This window comes from Scyliorhinus torazame, chromosome 14 (genome assembly GCF_047496885.1).
Source record: "Scyliorhinus torazame isolate Kashiwa2021f chromosome 14, sScyTor2.1, whole genome shotgun sequence".
NCBI classification, from domain to species: Eukaryota; Metazoa; Chordata; class Chondrichthyes; order Carcharhiniformes; family Scyliorhinidae; genus Scyliorhinus; species Scyliorhinus torazame.
In genome coordinates, this window is record NC_092720.1 from 193,821,061 (window position 1) to 193,841,675 (window position 20,615).

Sequence of the window (20,615 nt, forward strand, 5' to 3'; positions counted from 1 at the left end):
CGTAATCTCATTCCCGTGATATGTTTGCTTCTTCAGTGATCGTTTCAATTCCGACAGCTCTGGAAAATAATATCGCTTACAGTTTCCCACTAAATTTGTAAATGCACTTTTTTAAAAACCTTGGTAAATATTTTATTGTTATGCATCGATTCAATTCATTATGTTCCGCCCCATTTCATTCGTTCTACCTGAAAAAGCCTTCTTGCAACTGTATTCAGTTGAAACAAATTTATGAGTCCACATTGCACTTTCACCTCACGTCAGCAGTTAGTCTGTTCGCGAAGTACTTCAACAGGTGCAAAATATGTTTTTCATCCAAAGGAATTGCAATATTATCCTGTCATCTTATGGTTAGGTGGCAGCATTTTCCGGCTGCGAATTAACTATCTTATGTCAACTCTGCAATTTTTGAACTCATTATTTCATTTGTTTACTTCTATTTCCCTGTGAGCGAAATATTCTGGTTGTTTACCAATCTCAGTTCTCGATCCGTCGATGTGGGATACAAGCGATATTATCAGCGTATCAGCAATACTATCGATGGAAATCCTTTCAGTAGGGATTAGGTAAACAAGGCAACTAGATTACGGACATATCACAAATTAGCCTTCCGGTCCCCCAAAAAAGATTAGGTAGGATTGTATGTATACGGAGGGGTAGTGGACCTAGTAAGGGTACTCTTACAGAGGGTCAGTACATACTCGATGTACCGAAAGACCATCATCTGCACTGTAGAAATTCTGTGACTGCAACAAATAAACGCATTAGAACTCATTCATACTGCTTTCAGTTGAACGCATAGAGCAGTCTTCATTCCGTTTTTCTGGCTCAAGCATGAGTTCAATTAGCAAGGTGCGATATCATCAATTAGGCCGAAATTAGATGCTGAACTGATTCGCAAGTGATTTAACTATTTTTCCCATGAACAGAAGCCCAGGAGTCTTTGTGTGGACGTTGCCAAATGGTTTGAGTCTAAACTGATGTTAACACGCGAAAATAATTTACCTAATTTAGCCTCGCGAAGGTTATCCTCTGAAAGACAAGAGGAGAAAATAATTATCCATTGAATGCAATGTTTGTTCTAAATGAATACAACTAAGTTATTTCTAAAATATAGTTTGCTTATTCCATGCTGTAGAAAATGAATAACAATTGACTCAATATTTCTAACAACTTAAAGTAGCACCATAACCGTCTGGCACATTAGCTCCTTACAAAACTAGTCCAAATTTGGGAATAACATCAGAGACCAGTGCTGAGGTGAGATTTTTTCCCCCCCTGTCATCAAGAGAGAAATCGACTGACTGTGACAACAATAAAACTTTGCTAAATTGAAAAAAAGGGAGAAAGTTTACTGGCTAAAACTGTATCTAGCACAGCGTAGAATGGTTTTATTTTTTGGAGGGTAATCACCTCAAATAGGAGGTCTATCGGGCAGCGTCATTTGCCAGCCAGCTTCAACCTATGGTTGGAAGTGAAGTTGTTCTCTGAGGATGACAATCCGTTGCCTTCGAGCTGAGATAACAATGACTGCTCTTAACATCAAAGGGTCATATGACCAAGCGTGGCATCAATGAGCCGTAGCAAAGTTGGAGTTTTGATCAAAATGGTGATCAGCTGGAATTACTAGCTCGAATTTTACTTTGTGCAAAATTACAGATGTTTCTCCCTGTTACAGAGCAGTTATCGCATTTTCAAAGATTCGTTGCAGGTGACCCCCAGAGTCGTATTCAGTTGCTGCATTAGTTGCATTCTCCGGTGTTGGAGATGTGCTGAGCAGACGAACACGAGGTATGACTCCTCCGAAGAACCGAGAAAAGAGCGACTTTTAATCGAAATTAACACATAAAAGGGGACAAAATCATCCCCTCGCCCACTCCAAAATAAGCATCAAGGCCAAATGCTTCGAAAACATTAGCTCCAGAGGCAGCAAAGAGAACAAAAACAGCAGCAAAGGGAAGGAGAAGGAGAAGCGAGCCAGCGGGTCATCGGCTTCTTGATGAAAGGGGTCTGCAGCTGCCCCCGAGAGAGGGAGATCAGTAAGTCGCAAAACAATCTCCCCCCCTCCCCGCCCTAAAGCCGAGGGTGAACTGAAGAAATTCCCTCTGAAGGAACTGAAGCAGGTGATTGATCAAATTAACATCAAGTTCAAGGAGGTTATTATGGTGGCGGTCACAGAGGCGTTGGCTACCATGCAGGTAGTCCTCGACAAGGTAGAAACAAGACGCCGAGGGAAACACGATGAAGGACCTGGAAAAACCCTCGATCGACCAGACCGAAGCAAAGATTCAGGACGAGGAGAAACAGTCCGGGTGCCACAACCTCAGCATAGTGGACCTTCCAGATGGAACCTAACGTCCGGACCCGACATATTGCATGGCCCAGATACTGGGAAACCTGGTGGGAGGGACAGTTTCCACAATCCACTGGAGATCAACAGGGCCTGTACGTCGCTCTGGCCAAGACGAAAGGCAGTGGAGCCGCCGAGGACGATCATCTGTAAATTGCACGGGTACGAAGACCTGCAGAATATCATGCACTGGGCCTGGCAGCAAAGGATTGAAACTGGGAGAGACACAAGATCAGGATATATCAGGGCAATGGGGAGGGGGACCTGGCAAATCACAGGGCAGAGTTCTATAATACGACGGTGGACCTGCAGACGAGCGAAATTAAGTTTAGAATGCTGTACCGGGCCAGACTTCCAGTCATGTACAAGGACCATTATTTCATCTGTCCTGCTGCTGCTGAGGAGTCCATCGGAACTGATTGGCTTTGTAAACAGCAGCAGAGGCAACGGTGAGGCAGATACACGAGAGCACAAAATGTAAAAGGACAATGTGCGCGGGACTGCACCACCTCAATATATCCCTGGGAACCAGTGCACAGAGAGGAGGGGCGGGGGCAGCAGAGCACACAAGAGGGTAGGGAGGAGATAGAGGAGAAATCAAAGCAACAGGCGTAGGAACGCGTCGATCCGACCCCAGGAGGGCGCCACGACACTAGCGGGACAGCTAGCATCCGTAGGAACAAATGAGAGGGTACGGTAAACAATAGTGAAGAGGGTAGGAGAAGGGGAGAGAAGCAGAACTAAAGGTTAAACAAAGAGATGGCGGGAGGGGGCGTTTTAGTTTGGCGATAACAGGCCAAACGAGATAACAAGGAACGAAATGGCACTGGAAACAGCCACTTTGAAGGGCCCATGTACAAATAATATTAATCTTTATTAGTGTCATATATATCCTTTCATTAACGCTGTAATGAAGTTACTATGAAAAAGGAAAATCACGGCGTGCCAGGACTCACCCACATGGCGCACACAAAGTTAGCGGCCATGTTCGGTAGCACCTGGACAAAGGTAAACCCCGGACTACAGGGTTCAAGCCTTATGGTGAGTACCGCGACAGTGACCATTCTGGGAGGCCCTCTGATAAAGCGAAGCCCCGGAGTGAAAGTGCACATCCACGAGAGGATGGCATTTAGTGAAATGACAACGGTTATGGATCCGCTGGGACAGAACACCATGGTCAGCGATGGCCTTGACGGGACACTATGCTCCCAATGGAGATGACACGGAATTTATGCAGAATACCATGGCGGGAATCAAGTGGACGGGGGCGGGAGGACTTCAACTGTAGACAGGACGCGCTGACGAGAGATCAAAATCCCAAAACAGGAAAGGCATGTCAAAAGAACTAGGGGTATTTATGATGCAGAAGGACGAAATAGATCCACGCATGTTCATGCACCGAATGTAGAAGAGGTTCTTCTGCCAGATACACCGGTTTTACACCCATATCGATTTCCTCGTGGGCGGTAAGTCGGTATTTCTATGGATAGTAAGGGCAGAAAACACCATGTTCATAATCTCCGAACAGATTCCACACCACATGGATGGGAGGTTGGAGACGGAATAGTCCCAGGCTCCCCATGGAGGTTGAACACTGCACTTCTGTCCGACAAATGCTTTTACAGAAAAATATCACAGGCCATAGCCGAGTAAATTACCAACAACCAAAGCGGAAAGGTCTCAACCTCCGCATTCTGGGAGGGGCTGAAATGTGCGATCAGAGGAGAGATTATACTTTGCACAACGCGTGAAGGCGGGTAAGAGAGGGTGGCTGCGCAACAACTGGTAAACTCCATGCTCTATGTGGACCGGCGATACTGCGACGCCCCGATTGTAGTGCTTCTGTGAAGAATAAAGAGTTACAAATGGATTTTAATTTGTGTCACCAGAAATGCAGTGCACCAACACTGCCTGACAACGGGGAATTTTACGAGCATGGAGACAAAGCCAGTTGCTTGTTGGCTGACTCGCTGAGAAAGCAGGCATCCACGAGTCAAATTGCGCAGGTTAGAGGCAACAACGGCAGACTTGTAGCTGAAAAGGGCCTGTGAAGCATTAGAGGCCTTGAACTAAAGACTGCAACCTATGAAGTCCCGAAAGGGGCAATGGATTAAACATTTTCTTGATGGATTGGGCATGCCTCCCGTGAGGGAGGGGGCTGGAGGCAGCACTGGAACTGGCAGAAATTATTGACAGCATTAACTCCACGCAGCCGGTGAAGGCGTTGGAACCGGCATACTTCTACAAATCATTCGTGGCAGCACTGGCCCTGCATTTGTGCACGATATTTGCAGACTCGCTGGAAAGGGGCACCCTGCCACTCACGCTAGCACAAACCAATATCACGCTGATACCCAAGAAAGTCAAAGACCGATCGAAAGTGTATCGTCAGAGCCATCTCGCTGCTCAATGTAGACGTGGAACTACTGGTAAAAATCCAAGCCAGGCGACTGGAGAACAGGGTACCAGAGGTGGTCGCATAAGACCAGACGTGCTTTCTCAATGGTAGACAGCGATCTCTTGGCGCTTGCTGAACGAGATAGCGACTTCATATGGGGAGAGTGTTTTTTTACTCAGAGATAGGTCGGTGCTTGATTAATAAAGGGATCAGGGGTTATGGCGAGACTGCAGGAGAATGGGGCCGAAAAGTTTCAGCAAGGATTGAATGGCGGAGCAGAATCGATGGGCCGAGTGGCCTAATTCTGTTCCTATGTCATATAGTCTTCTGGTGTTGGAACAAATTAGGTGATCACCTCCCTGGACGCAGAAAGGCCTTTAACAGAATCAACTGGAACTACTTCATTGAGGTACTAGGACGGTTTGGGGTGGGCATAGGGCTCATCTACTGGGTGAGACTGCTGTACAACGTCCTAATGGCGAGCGAAAAGACCAACGATAGAAGCTGTAATTACTTACAGCTGCATAGGGGTACAAGGGGGTGATGCCCCCTCTCCCCGCTAAATTCGCCCTGGCAATTGAGCCACTGGCGATCGCACTCAATATGGCGAAAAATTGGAAGGAGGTCCAGAGAGGGCACAGAGAGCATACAGCTTCGCAGGATGAAGGTGATCTACTTCTCTACGTCCGCGACCGGCAGAGCAACATGGAAGCAATCATCAAGCTTCTGAAAGAGTTTGGGGATTTCTCGGGCGACAAACTTAACATGAGCAAGTGAGAAATCGGCCTGCTGAACCCGAAAGGGAGAGCGGAAGAGCTGGAGGGACATCCGTTCAAGCACGGTCAAAGTAAATTCCACTACTTGGGGATCCAAATTGCCCATGGCGAGACACGGATCTACAAATCGAACCTGATCAGTCTGGCGGAGAAAGTCGATAAGGGACTGCAGATATAGGCACACTCCCACTATCCCTGGCAGGGAGGCTGCAGATGATCATGATGGACGTGCTGCTTAGTTGCTCACCCTGTTCAGATCCGTACCGAACGACATCCCCAGGGCCTACTGGAACACGGGGGACGCGTTTATCATGGCGTTCATCGGTGCACATGGGGGAGGGGGGATCCACGGATGCTCAAAAAGAGTCCAAGAAAGAAAAACAAAAATGCTGGAGCTGCCCACCTTCCCCACATACCGACAATACCACCATTGGGCAGCCAGAGCAGAAGATTGAGCGTTGGGTGAAAGAACCAGATGCAGAATGGGTGAGAATAGAAGAGAGATCCTGAATAGGGATGCCCCTCCGAGCCCTCAACACAACTGCACTCCCAGCTTTGCCAACCAAATACTGAACAAGCCCAGTTGTAATAGCCAGACTCCAGATCTTGATCGAACTGAGATGAAACTTTGGTCTTACCGAAATGTCCACCATGGCCCACAGCTGCAGCAAGTACAGATTCGCCCCAGCCATAATGGGCGCCACCTTTAAGAGGTTTAGATAGGACGGAGGGACGTTGACAGTTGGAACTTTTGCACCGTCAATAAACTTGCGACGTTAGAGGAACTGACAGAAAGGTTACAACTACAGCACCAGAATGAATTGTGACACATACAAGTAAAACAATTTCTCCGCAAGGGGACAGCATCCCACCCACTGACCCAAGGCACTCAATGTTAGAGGAAGTATTGGACGTTGGCGACGTCGGTGGGGTAACTGTAGGGGCATGTATGGGCGACCATCAGTGGAGGCACGCTCCTCGCTGAAAAAGGGACGGAAAAAATGACAGGTGGAACTAGCGCCAGAAATAGGGTGGGGACACTGATGTGAAGCACTGAACAGGGACAACTCCAGCTCCACATGCGAAAGTGCACAGAGCGCACCTAAATAGATGCCGAATGAGTCGGTTGTTTTAGGAGGTGAAGGACAAATGTAAAATGTATCAAGGAGGCCCTGCCAGCCACACCCACATATTCCGGACACAGCCCAGGCGTGTTGGGTTCTGGAGAGCCTTTTTTGAAGCAATGACTAATGTTATGGTGTGAGGGTGGAGCCAAGCTCAAAAGTGGCAGTGTTCGTGGTCTGAGATCTGCCAAGGCTTTTCGTGGGGAGGTGGGTCGACATCATTGCCCTTTACTCGCTAACTGCCCGCCAAAATATCCTGCTCGAATGGCGATCATCAGCACCGCTCCATGCTGCTAGTCGGAAGGGGGTTTAAGTGATTTAAGAAAATGGTCCAGGACCTGTTTGCAGCCAACAGCCAGTAGGTCCGTGGGTGGCGTGGGGGATTAGGGCGGCAGGGGTGGGCAATGGCTCCGCAGGGGGGGGTCCCAAATGCGCCAAGAAATATGGAGAGGGACACGAGAGACGGGAGTACGGTGGAACGGCAACAGCAGGGGTAGATAACGGGGGCCGAGAGAAAATCGACAACGAAAACATCCGACAGCAAGGATAAAAGTCCCAGGTCAGAATGGGAGAAAGCACACGCTGAATTAGCCATGTGCGGAAAGGGGATCCCCCCTCCCACACACACACACTCATACAAACACACACACAGTCTCAGACGTAAATATGTAATAATACCGGCGAACAAGCCTAACCGTTGTACGTCAAGTGCGGGTGGGGTGTGCGTGTGTGTGGAGGGGGGTGGGGGGGGGGGGGGAATCGGGGGGGGGGGGGCGGCTCAATAGAGGTGATGTAAAGTGCATGAACGCCTCCCACTACCGTCTTTTTTCGTTTGATTAGGCTTACAGATGAAAATAAGTAAAACCCTGAAAATATGCAATATGGAATGCGACGCCAATGAAATCCTTAAACAGTTAGGGGAGGAGAGGCGGGGGGGGGGGGGGGCGGGGGGCAATTCCAATTGACATGGGGGAGGAGTCGGAAGGGGTTACTCCTATTATTATATGTTAATGTGTGTTTTGTTTTGTAAATTCTATAAATAATCGTTAAAATCTCAGGAAAATACATTTTTTGAACAGGTTAGAATTGGAGAAGTTCGCTGAAGCTCACACAACTATCAGCACCTTCCGCAACGCCTCATATACAGGATATGTCCCCGTGGTCATGCTGCAAGCCCTGCACAACATTTAACTCGGGATGATCCCATACCAAAACCTTAAACGACTGTCTGTTTTGCATTCTTCAAAGCGTTTCTGAAAAAAGGAAGCATCCAGAAGATACTACACATTAATTATCCCAGGTTGCTTCAAAATCAACTTGGGAACTGGTCGTATTGGCTGGATGAAGAAAGGGTCCATCCGCAATGGATCTGAAACATGTGAATTGTGTCTTCCCATTTACAGTTAGACTGGAAAATGCATTGTTGTTCCACCATTGTCACTGTGTAAATCCTGCAACTTCCGCGAACACTCAATATTAAAGCTATTCTTCTTTTTTAAAATTTTATTAATTTGCATTAATTTGACTTCGCTTGCTCGACCAGCATATATTTCTCGTACCTATTTGCTTATGAGAATCTGGTAGTCAGTTGCATTCTCGATCCGCTGCTACGCAGGACGTGCTACTGCACGCCCAGAATGTGGTTGAGTGGATTGTAGCATTTTTTTAAACTATCCACGGTGACGTAACGGCAGTGAAGTTGCAAGTCAGGATTATGACTGACTAAAACGGAATTTCCAGGTGATTGTGTCAACATGCGACTGCTACCAATGTCCATCTAAGTGGTTCCACTGCTCCTCGGCAGTGCATAGAGCACTTTCTTTGTGGAGAAATCGCGAAGCACTCAGGCTACAGTGCCTTTGATGGTCTCAAGCTTCCAGGGTCACATTGGACTTATCCTGGACATTAACGTGTATTCCTTCACGGTCCTGACTTTTGCCTGGAAGATTGCGGCAGGCTTTCGAGAGTTGCAATTTCATCAATCGCTTCAGCATTCCAAGCAGTAGCTTCCAAATAATGTCTGAAGACCGGCAAAACTTTTAGCTTCGACAGAAAGGTCCGCTCAGAGCTTTTGAAAGGTAATTACCATACCTCAGGTATAGTAATCAGTCTCGCTTACTTTTATTTCATTTTTTTGTTCATGTTTTATTTTTATTTTTTTTCAGCCTCGCTTATTTTACTGATTTTTCTCTCGAATGGCATCAATACAAGTTGTCAGTTGTTTCAGTTTCTGACAGTTGAGCGTTATTCCAAAGACAGTTCTTATGTCAAAATAAAATGTACCCAGTAATTCTATTAATCATAAAGTTACTTACCTCATGATTAATTGCCAATAGTGAACAATCATTGCCATGTACATTCAATGCAATCTCAAACCTTTTGTTTATGTCATTCCCAGGTGTGATGTGTACGCAACAAAGTTTTCAGATTAATTTTGCATCAGGGCGGCACTGTGGTTAGCACAGCTGCCTCACAACGCCACGGATAAGGGGTGAATTCCGTCTGGTGTCTGTCTGTGTGGAGTTAACACGTTCTACATGCATCTCCGTGAGTTTCCTCCGGGTGCTCCGTTTTCCTCCCACAGTCCAAATGATCTGCACGTTAGGTGGATTGGTAACGCGAATTGTCCTTTCGTGTTGAAAGATTAGATAGGGTTAAGAGGGAATAGGCCGAGGTAAGGGTGTACATTCAGAGGATTGGTGCAGTCTCGAAGCGCCAAATGGACTCTTTGTGCACGGTAGGTATTCTGTGAATAAATTACCTTCCTTATTCTTAGCTGGTAGATTATCAGCAACATTTCGAAAAAAGCTTTTCCTATTATCCTGTTTAAGAATAACTAGCAGACATCGATCATATCTCCTTAGTTGTATTTGTTCACAGAGAACAGTTCATGAAATCAATTTTTTTTTCTAAATTCTACGTTGTAAAGAGGACAAGCCATTTTTTCAGTGTTAAATTTTTCTTCACTTTTGCCGAGTACAACGTCATTCAACTCATCCTGGGTGAGCTTGAGAAGCACTCCTGTGCAAATTTCTATTCATTTCACTAACTGTGCCAGCAATAAAACCAAACATTTGCACAAATTAAGCTGACACATAGAGAGACTGGGGACGTCCTGGCTTTTAGTTATGTACCAAATGGGAAGGTCATTCACTCCATGGTGTCATTGCCAAATAACTGTTTGATCTATCATTCAGAACCATTGTTTTTCCAACAGCTATATATTTTTTCAATTATGAAATATGGTCCTCATTGCAGGTTCGACTCTTCTCTTTGCCTTCAACACATTTTTATGCCGTGCATTCGAAATCTTTGCGTCAAGATATGTTGCTGAATTTACCATCCGCATTTTTAACAATTATCTTGAATGATCAGGCCTCTGTTGCTTGAACTTGGAAAAATATAGAGATTGAATAGCTTTTCAGCAAAAGCGGAATTGGACAAGGACAGAAGAAACATTCATTGCCGAGTAAAAGTAATCAGAGTGTCGATTTCAGATCATTTGCCTTCAAAGGACAATGATAATCGTTATAGGCCAAGAAAAGAAAGAACGAAGCAAATGAGGCGCCGAGTGCATGGGTGGTTCTGACGAAGGAAAAAAAATCAGAGAAACATAATAGAGCTCAGACCTGGGTCTGAACTGGTTGACATCAATGTTGAGTCTAGAAAGTTGGAGAAAGCTGAACTGGAAGGTCAAGTTCTTTCTCTCAAACATTCGTTTAGTTTCGGTAGAACTATGAAGTGAACCAACCTGCGAGCAAGGCTAAAACCTCAAATGGCAGGGACCGAGATGTTTGAGTTCATGAATGTCAAGTAAATAGTGAAGCGACACAAATTGGTTACTTAACCAACATCTGCTGTACGGGGTATTGCAATTATAACAGCCTCGACCGAAGCACATAAAACATAAAGGTTAGCCACATCTAAAATTAACGTCTTAGGTTTGGAAGCTGTTGAAAGGACATAAGGGTTAAAATGCTGCAGCTCTGACGCTTGTATGGGAACGTGCTATTGGACTGAGGTGGGATGTTCGAGTTAGCTGAGGGTTGGACTGGCAATTCACAGATATAATGGTTGCATCTCTGGGGAAAGACATTTTACACTTCAGTGCTATCAGATGCAGCTCATTGATAAGTAGGATCTGCCTCCTGTCATTTGAGCAAAGAAATTCTCAAATTGTCAGAATTAAATACAACGCTGTTCTATTTCTGTTTAAATCTAGTCGTTTGTACTTGATCAAGCGCTTAATTAAGTTCATACCCTTCTTTTTTCTGTTCCTTTTATGGATTCAACCGTCTTTACCGAAGGGAAACATTAAGGCCTCTTCTTAAAGTGATCTGAACAAATTGTGCTCATTGCTTCCAGTCATAAGTTCCGTCCCTGTTTTGAATATACTGACCATATCGTGCTATCCCGTCGGTAGTTCAAGGTTTTTCATGCAGTAACAATAAGCAGATACTGCTATTTTCAAAATCAGAATGGCGAACAGTTTAGAGTGCGTCTTGCACATCTTGATCTTCTGTGCGCCCTATGCCCTTGTGATTTTGGTTGAGCTTTTGGAAGTGCGAATTGTTTTCGAAAAGTTCGAGCACGTTGCCCCAATAGACCTTGAAGATGGCAGACTTTGAAAATGCGTTCTGACCTTGAACCAATTTTTGATTCTTTGAGAGGTGAATTGGCATCTTCTGATGACAATGGATAGATTATGCCAATGTCTCACACTGGATCATGGCCACCAATTGCCTTATATTACCCTGAGATTTTCCAAAACACCGTTCCGCTGAGATCATCCCCCAAACGTAGTTTTCAATCGCAGCCAAGACATAAAGTTCGAAACAATGACTCTATTCAACCGTTCATTGTCTATGACAAAAGCAGCAGAATCTATAGATCTCACCTTGTAGCTTGAAACCCTTTAAGGATCCAACGAACCAGAAAGTAATAAAGTCACCATCGAACACCTGTGTTCTGACTCAAAGGGACAAAGGTGGGCTGCGTTTCAGGTTTTTCTCTTTGGTTATTTTCGAGCTTCAAGAAGGCTATTTCATGCACTAACCCAGACAGCTTGAAAATATTCTATCACTGTGATCAAAGCTTTTTTGCAGGGGAGAGTATGTTCGGCGATTCAGAGGTCAGTTTTCAATTCCGGCATCTGCCACAGTGGATTAATCAATGCACTAATTATTTTCATAGGAATACTCGAGACGATTATAACTATCTATTGCGTTTTGCTTCAAAATGTATGCTTCACAAAGTGATAATTTTCCCTGGTCGAGTCGTAAAATGTAAAGCGATCCGTCACCAGATACATTTGTAATCTTCCGGTGACACCGTCTGCAATCCAGAACCTCGCTCAGTAACTGAAATCCATCAAGCATTGAGTGGCTGATTTATAAAGTTTGAGTGATTCAAGCTTATTTTTACTTTCTCTATTATTATTCCGATATTACGTGCAACGATATACTTGTGTCTCCTCTTGCAGAGATATTCCATTTCCCAGCTTCAAGTCAATGAATAAATCGAAACTGATCCGTGCTGTTAACAGAGACTCTTCCGTCGTCTTAATTTGTCAGGTGTGATTGAGGTGTACAAATTCAAACAATCCTCATCTCCTCCGAAATAAACGTAAGGACATGAAAAATGATTGGGAGCCATTCAATTAAGTTCGTTAAATTCCATTTCATTCAGATGGCGTGACGATCTGAGTATGCGGAAGATTTTGCATTGCTGCAAATTGCAGAAAAATATGAAAAACTTTTGTAATAAAGGGCTTTTAGCATTCTTGGAATACAATCTGTCACGTTTACCCATTCAAACTGTTGAATGCAGAATGGATAAAAGCAATCATCGTACTATTACCTCAAGCACAAGGTGTTTGTTTCCGAAATCGCGGGATAAAAACACGAAGTAATTTCCTGAATAAATATAAAGTGTAGCAAAATGTGTGTTTTGTATGCATGGGATGGCCTGCGAGGAGAGGATCTAAAGCAAAATACACAGAAAAGGAACTGACGGAAATAAAATTGAAAATCTTTCACTTGGAATACAACTGAACTGTCTCAATCGGCAGGGAACATAGCTGTTGTTAAAATCACAAATATTAGAGTAATATGAGATAAAGGTAAAACATATCGCAGGGAGATGTAAATCCCATTACCCACTAGAAAAGAAAGAAAGAAAATGCATTGTTCAATCTTGCGCCTGACACAGGTTCAATTTGGGGAAAGACCCAGTAACACAATTATGACAAAATCAAAAGATTGAAAATATACCGGGCGAACGGTGTAGAGGCGTGGCTGTTATATGAATCATGTTTTCCAGGATATGCGTCAATAAGAAATTAAATATAACGTTACTTCCAAATTCAATGCAGAGTAATAGCATTGGCAATGTCAACTGACATTTGCTCCTGATCTCTGCAGTCTCTAGATAGGTTGGTTCATTTACATAATCCCAGTTCGTGTTGAAATTCATCTTATATCGATGGAATTCGATTTGATCCTGGACACATAAACTATTTATCTTTAATTTCCAATACTCACCATCGCTTTTGATGTGGTTATCAAGTTCTAAAGTAATAACAGGAATATATACAATTAAGCTCTTGCCGATTCTACTAATACATTACATGCATATATCAAAGAGAAGCATGTAACCCGAATTTCCTGACAAATTTTACAGGCGATGCAATGTGAAAAGGTACGTTATCAACGGATTTACCTGCTTGTTTACTTTTCAAATTGTCATCTGTTGGGGGAAGGGACAGTATTAATTTAGGCTGTGTTTTTGAGTCAACAACCAATCCAAATGTGTGATTGAGCTCTTAATCTTATTGCATCTATGTTGTTGGTACGTGTTGGCAAAAGAGTGCCTGTGACGGTGGAGTTCCTCGATCCTGCATTTACATTTTCCCCCAGAATGCTTTTTCACCACCATCAAACACGGTCTAGCAAAATCTATTTTTGATTTATTTTCCAGTTCCCCAACATACCACATTACCGATAGAAAACATTTCCGCCATTGGAATAGTTTGTGTTATTTGTTTTCTCAAAACAACTTATGATCTCAACCATGGCCATCAATTCTATTTTACCTGGTGTCTGCTGTAAGGAGAAAAAACCATAATATGTAACATAACCATGTAACTATACCCCCATCTCTGGACCAATAATACTGACCATTCTTTCTCTAAATGTAAAGACTTACTTCACTTCGGACAACGGAGTGCTTCGGACCACGGAGTGTTCAGCGAGATCTGCAGGTTTTACCAAAATAGTTCGCTTCCTCGGTAAAGGGTAACTTTCCAGTTAATGTAACCTGTGTCACTATTTATAAAGTGAATCCGTTCACATGTGCGACGTGTGGCGTCCAATGAATGCTGTTGTTTACAGTGATTAATTCACATATTTCAGGACAGTTGTATTGTGTTTCTTCATAAATACAGTTAATACTGTTACTGTTAACTGTTAACATAAATACTGTTAAGTTCCAAGAAAGCAGAACGCTCAAAACTGAAATTTGAGACAGCGCAATATTCAGAATTATCCGATAAAATAGCGCTCAAACTCGGGCGTTCAGAGAACGTGCCTTGATCAGTTAGCAAATTCAGAGAATCTACACTAATCAAATTGAAAAAAATCAGAGAATGAACGTTGCTTAGAGTATCGAGCTGAGAAATATGTAGCGCCCAAAGTGCCATGTTCCAAGAGCATTAGATGCTCACACTAACCAGTTGAAACACTGAGAACGACTTACGTCAATGTCGGCAAGTGCGAAGTGCCACACTACTATGTTCAGAAAAAAAGATCGTGCTCACAATCTCGAGTTCAAAGAATGTATAACGCTCACACGAGCGAATTCGAGAATTTCATTTTTCACACGCTAACGGGCTCAGTGAGAAGTTGCCGCAGAACTAGCACGGCACCGCACTGTTTATTTCAGAATAAGTGCAGCAATCACGTTCGTACACTGAAGAAATTTATGGTGCTCACATGACAGAATGCACCGCGGTATATTTTTGCTCCTGTGCTAAGTTTCACCAATGCATCGTGCTTGCGCAATTTCTTCAGAGCACACCAAGTGCCTGGCGAGATACCAAGCAGCACACTCTTCCCGCAGCTCCCAACAGAGAAAATATACAATGCTCAAGTAATCTAGTTCACAGAACACACCGCTCACAGCACGAAAGTTGCAAATGTCACGCTGTTCACATAAATGAATTCACACAATGCAAAAGTGACACCGGAAACATCAGATTAATGGAAATAGCAAGACTTTCTTTCCATAAAATAAGCAATTTTAAAGGTGAACGTGATTTGTGTAAAATAAAGCAGCTAGTCAACTATTGGCACAGAGCTCATGATGTCTGGAGACTGGAAAAACTGTCAGAAATCTGAATAGTTTGAAGGGAGAGGAATTCCCCACGAATAATCAAGTTCTGATGGACAATTGCCGGTGCGGCATGTGGCATAGTGGTTAGCACTTTAACTGCGGCGTTCAGGATCCGGGTTCGAATCCGGGCCCTGGGTCACTGTAAATGTGGAGTTTGCACATTCTCCCCATGTCTGCGTGGGTTTCACCCCCACAACCCAAAGATGTGCAGAGTAGCTGAATTAGCCACGCTAAATTGCCCCTTAATTGGAAAGAAAATAATTGGGTCCACTAAATTTAAAAAGAAAATGATGGACAATTTCCTGGCTCCTCTGGATCACTTCAGCTCCCACAGCGCCCCCGACCTCCGAGGACGTGGCAATATCTAACTCTGAGTCACAACTTCAGGCAGATCCAAATTATCTCACCGGTAATTGCACAGAACGTCCTGGACGGAGCAACTGAGGTATAATTATGTGTAACTATGGATTGAGCCACACCCCTGCTTCGCCCAAACACACACTGACCACAAACACTTCCCGTATCCATCAGTTACCTTCAGATACCACCGAGTAACCCTGAACTGGACTGCCGTCCACTCCACCTCCGAGCTCCTGACAGTGACAACGAATGGGAAGATAAAATCGCGATTTTACAAACTCGTTACCAAATCAGAGCAACCCAAGCATCGCACCCTCAAAAACACACATCATCAAGGAAATGTGAGGGAATATGTGCATGGAGCCAGAGGAAGTGGCCGATGTTCTAAATGACTTGGTGCATGATTAGTCTGACAAAGGATGTGTAGGTAGTCTGGGCGATATTGAGATCAAAACGGAGGATGTGCTGGGCGTATTGAAAAACATTAAGAACAACAAAGAACAAAGAACAAAGAAATGTACAGCACAGGAACAGGCCCTTCAGCCCTCCAAGCCCGTGCCGACCATACTGCCCGACTAAACTACAATCTTCTACACTTCCTGGGTCCATATCCTTCTATTCCCATCCTATTCATATATTTGTCAAGATGCCCCTTAAATGTCCCTATCGTCCCTGCTTCCACTACCTCCTCCGGTAGCGAGTTCCAGGCACCCACTACCCTCTGCGTAAAAAACTTGCCTCGTACATCTACTCTAAACCTTGCCCCTCTCACCTTAAACCTATGCCCCCTAGTAATTGACCCCTCTACCCTGGGGAAAAGCCTCTGACTATCCACTCTGTCTATGCCCCTCATAATTTTGTATACCTCTATCAGGTCGCCCCTCAACCTCCTTCGTTCCAGTGAGAACAAACCGAGTGTATTCAATCGCTCCTCATAGCTTATGCCCTCCATACCAGGCAACATTCTGGTAAATCTCTTCTGCACCCTCTCTAAAGCCTCCACATCCTTCTGGTAGTGTGGCGACCAGAATTGAACACTATACTCCAAGTGTGGCCTAACTAAGGTTCTATACAGCTGCAACATGACTTGCCAATTCTTATACTCAATGCCCCGGCCAATGAAGGCAAGCATGCCGTATGCCTTCTTGACTACCTTCTCCACCTGTGTTGCCCCTTTCAATGACCTGTGGACCTGTACTCCTAGATCTCTTTGACTTTCAATACTCTTGAGGGTTCTACCATTCACTGTATATTCCCTACCTGCATTAGCCCTTCCAAAATGCATTACCTCACATTTGTCCGGATTAAACTCCATCTGCCATCTCTCCGCCCAAGTCTCCAGACAATCTAAGTCCTGCTGTATCCTCAGACAGTCCTCATCGCTATCCGCAATTCCACCAACCTTTGTGTCGTCTGCAAACTTACTAATCAGACCAGTTACATTTTCCTCCAAATCATTTATATATACTACAAAGAGCAAAGGTCCCAGCACTGATCCCTGTGGAACACCACTGGTCACAGCCCTCCAATTAGAAAAGCATCCCTCCATTGCTACCCTCTGCCTTCTATGGCCGAGCCAGTTCTGTATCCACCTTGCCAGTTCACCCCTGATCCCGTGTGACTTCACCTTTTGTACTAGTCTACCATGAGGGACCTTGTCAAAGGCCTTACTGAAGTCCATATAGACAACATCTACTGCCCTACCTGCATCAATCATCTTAGTGACCTCCTCGAAAAACTCTATCAAGTTAGTGAGACACGACCTCCCCTTCACAAAACCGTGCTGCCTCTCACTAATACGTCCATTTGCTTCCAAATGGGAGTAGATCCTGTCTCGAAGAATTCTCTCCAGTAATTTCCCTACCACTGAAGTAAGGCTCACCGGCCTGTAGTTCCCGGGATTATCCTTGCTACCCTTCTTAAACAGAGGAACAACATTGGCTATTCTCCAGTCCTCCGGGACATCCCCCGAAGACAGCGAGGATCCAAAGATTTCTGTCAAGGCCTCAGCAATTTCCTCTCCAGCCTCCTTCAGTATTCTGGGGTAGATCCCATCAGGCCCTGGGGACTTATCTACCTTAATATTTTTTAAGACACCCAACACCTCGTCTTTTTGGATGACAATGTGACCCAGGCTATCTACACCCCCTTCTCCAGACTCAACATCTACCAATTCCTTCTCTTTGGTGAATACTGATGCAAAGTATTCATTTAGTACCTCGCCCATTTCCTCTGGCTCCACACATAGATTCCCTTGCCTATCCTTCAGTGGGCCAACCCTTTCCCTGGCTACCCTCTTGCTTTTTATGTACGTGTAAAACGCCTTGGGATTTTCCTTAACCCTATTTGCCAATGACTTTCATGACCCCTTCTAGCCCTCCTGACTCCTTGCTTAAGTTCCTTCCTACTTTACTTATATGCCACACAGGCTTCGTCTGTTCCCAGCCTTTTAGCCCTGACAAATGCCTCCTTTTTCTTTTTGACGAGGCCTACAATATCACTCGTCATCCAAGGTTCCCGAAAATTGCCGTATTTATCTTTCTTCCTCACAGGAACATGCCTGTCCTGTATTCCTTTCAACTGACACTTGAAAGCCTCCCACATGTCAGATGTTGATTTGCCCTCAAACATCCGCCCCCAATCTATGTTCTTCAGTTCCCGCCTAATATTGTTATAATTAGCCTTCCCCCAATTTAGCACATTCATCCTCGGACCACTCTTATCCTTGTCCACCAGTACTTTAAAACTTACTGAATTGTGGTCACTGTTACCGAAATGCTCCCCTACTGAAACATCTACCACCTGGCCGGGCTCATTCCCCAATACCAGGTCCAGTACTGCCCCTTCCCTAGTTGGACTGTTTACATATTGTTTTAAGAAACCCTCCTGGATGCTCCTTACAAACTCCGCCCCGTCTAAGCCCCTGGCACTAAGTGAGTCCCAGTCAATATTGGGGAAGTTGAAGTCTCCCATCACCACAACCCTGTTGTTTTTACTCTTTTCCAAAATCTGTCTACCTATCTGCTCCTCTATCTCCCGCTGGCTGTTGGGAGGCCTGTAGTATACCCCCAACATTGTGACTGCACCCTTCTTATTCCTGATCTCTCCCCATATAGCCTCACTGCCCTCTGAGGTGTCCTCTCGCAGTATAGCTGTGATATTCTCCCCAACAAGTAGCGCAACTCCACCTCCCCTTTTACATCCCCCTCTATCCCGCCTGAAACATCTAAATCCTGGAACGTTTAGCTGCCAATCCTGCCCTTCCCTCAACCAGGTCTCTGTAATGGCAATAACATCAAAGTTCCAAGTAGTAATCCAAGCTCTAAGTTCATCTGCCTTACCCGTAATGCTCCTTGCATTAAAACATATGCACTTCAGGCCACCAGACCCGCTGTGTTCAGCAACTTTTCCCCGTCTGCTCTGCCTCAGAGCCACACTGTCCCTATTCCCTAGTTCTCCCTCAATGCTCTCACCTTCTGACCTATTGCTCCCGTACCCACCCACCTGCCATACTAGTTTAAACCTTCCCGTGTGACACTAGCAAACCTCGCGGCCAGGATATTTATGCCTCTCCGGTTTACATGCAACCCGTCCATCTTATACAGGTCACACCTGCCCCGGAAGAGCTCCCAGTGGTCCAGAAAACGGAAACCCTCCCTCCTACACCAGCTGTTTAGCCACGTGTTTGTCTGCTCTATCTTCCTATTTCTAGCCTCACTGGCACGTGGCACAGGGAGTAATCCCGAGATTACAACCCTCGAGGTCCTGTCTTTTAACTTTCTGCCTAGCTCCCTGAACTCCTGCTGCAGGACCTCATGCCCCTTCCTGCCTATGTCGTTAGTACCAATATGTACAACGACCTCTGCTTGTTTGCCCTCCCCCTTCAGGATTCCCTCTACCCGTTCGGAGACATCCTGGACCCTGGCACCAGGGAGGCAACATACCATCCTGGAGTCTCTTTCACGTCCACAGAAGCGCCTATCTGTGCCCCTGACTATAGAGTCCCCTATTACTAATACTCTTCTGCGCTTTGACCCTCCCTTCTGAACATCAGAGCCAGCCGTGGTGCCACTGCTCTGGCTGCTGCTGTTTTCCCCTGATAGGCTATCCCCCCCCGACAGTATCCAAAGGGGTATATCTGTTCGAGAGGGGGACAACCACAGGGGATTCCTGCACTGACTGCCTGCTCTTTCTGGTGGTCACCCATTTATCTGCCTGCACCTTGGGTGTGACCACATTTACATAACTGCGATCTATGACGCTTTCCGCCACCTGCATGCTCCTAAGTGCATCCAATTGCTGCTCCAACCGAACCATGCGGTCTGTGAGGAGCTGCAGTTGGGTACACTTTCTGCAGATGAAGCCATCCGGGATGCTGGAAGCCTCCCGGACCTGCCACATCTCACAGTCAGAGCACAGCACCCCTCTAACTGACATTGCGTCAATTAATTAAAATTAAAATTTGTCTTTTTGTTTTTTTCAATACTTTTTTTTTTTTAATTGCGAAGTTACTGTCAACTATCTGTTTCCTAGCACTAGATTTCCAATAGAAATGCGATAGCTAACTATAATACTCTCCGATCTCTGGCTTAGATATCTTCTAAATTATAATTAAGTTATTATGTTTAATTAGTTCCCAAATACTCAAATTTTTTTAAAAATTTATGTTAGAATCCCAACCAGCCACTCAGGTCACAGCTTTTCTGTGATGTCGCTTCAGTTTCCCCCCGACACACACAATTTGAAAAAAGGTATAAAAGTAAAAATCACTTACTTGCCTTCTGAGTGTCTGAGATGTTCTCAGGTTCTCTCGCTGACAGAGAATGCTCCTCCACCACCGATCCTTGACCTGCACAATGCTAATAATATAATAATATAATATGGCACTTACCTTACACCAATGGGTCTTATTATTAGGTTAGAGGAGGAGGGCGGGTGGGAGACACTACACGTGTAGTGTCTCGGGTTTCCTCTCCACCAGAATTTATTGGTTGGGGGGGGGGGGGGGGGGGAGACTTGCCAGAGGTAGAACTTCCGGTTCCCGCCTTATATGAAAACAAATAAAACTGAAAAGAAGAACAGACACGGGACCAGGCAAGGCTTTTTAAACTAACTACTCACCTCCCAGAAGGCCCCTGCGCACCGCTGCCGCCCAAATCCAAAGGGCTGCTCCTGTAAAGGTAAGGTTTTTAAATTCACTACTCACCTCCCAGAAG

General features: G+C 45.0%; 1 long non-coding RNA gene across 1 annotated transcript; it reads right to left on the reverse strand.

Moving 5' to 3' along the window:
- Positions 1–1,005: 1,005 nt before the first annotated feature.
- On the reverse strand, positions 1,006–13,398 carry LOC140389396 (uncharacterized). The gene is made up of 3 exons (XR_011934375.1): positions 13,369–13,398; positions 13,191–13,217; positions 1,006–1,032 (listed from the first exon to the last, which is right to left on the reverse strand). It is a non-coding gene; the product is annotated as an uncharacterized lncRNA (long non-coding RNA).
- Positions 13,399–20,615: the final 7,217 nt, after the last annotated feature.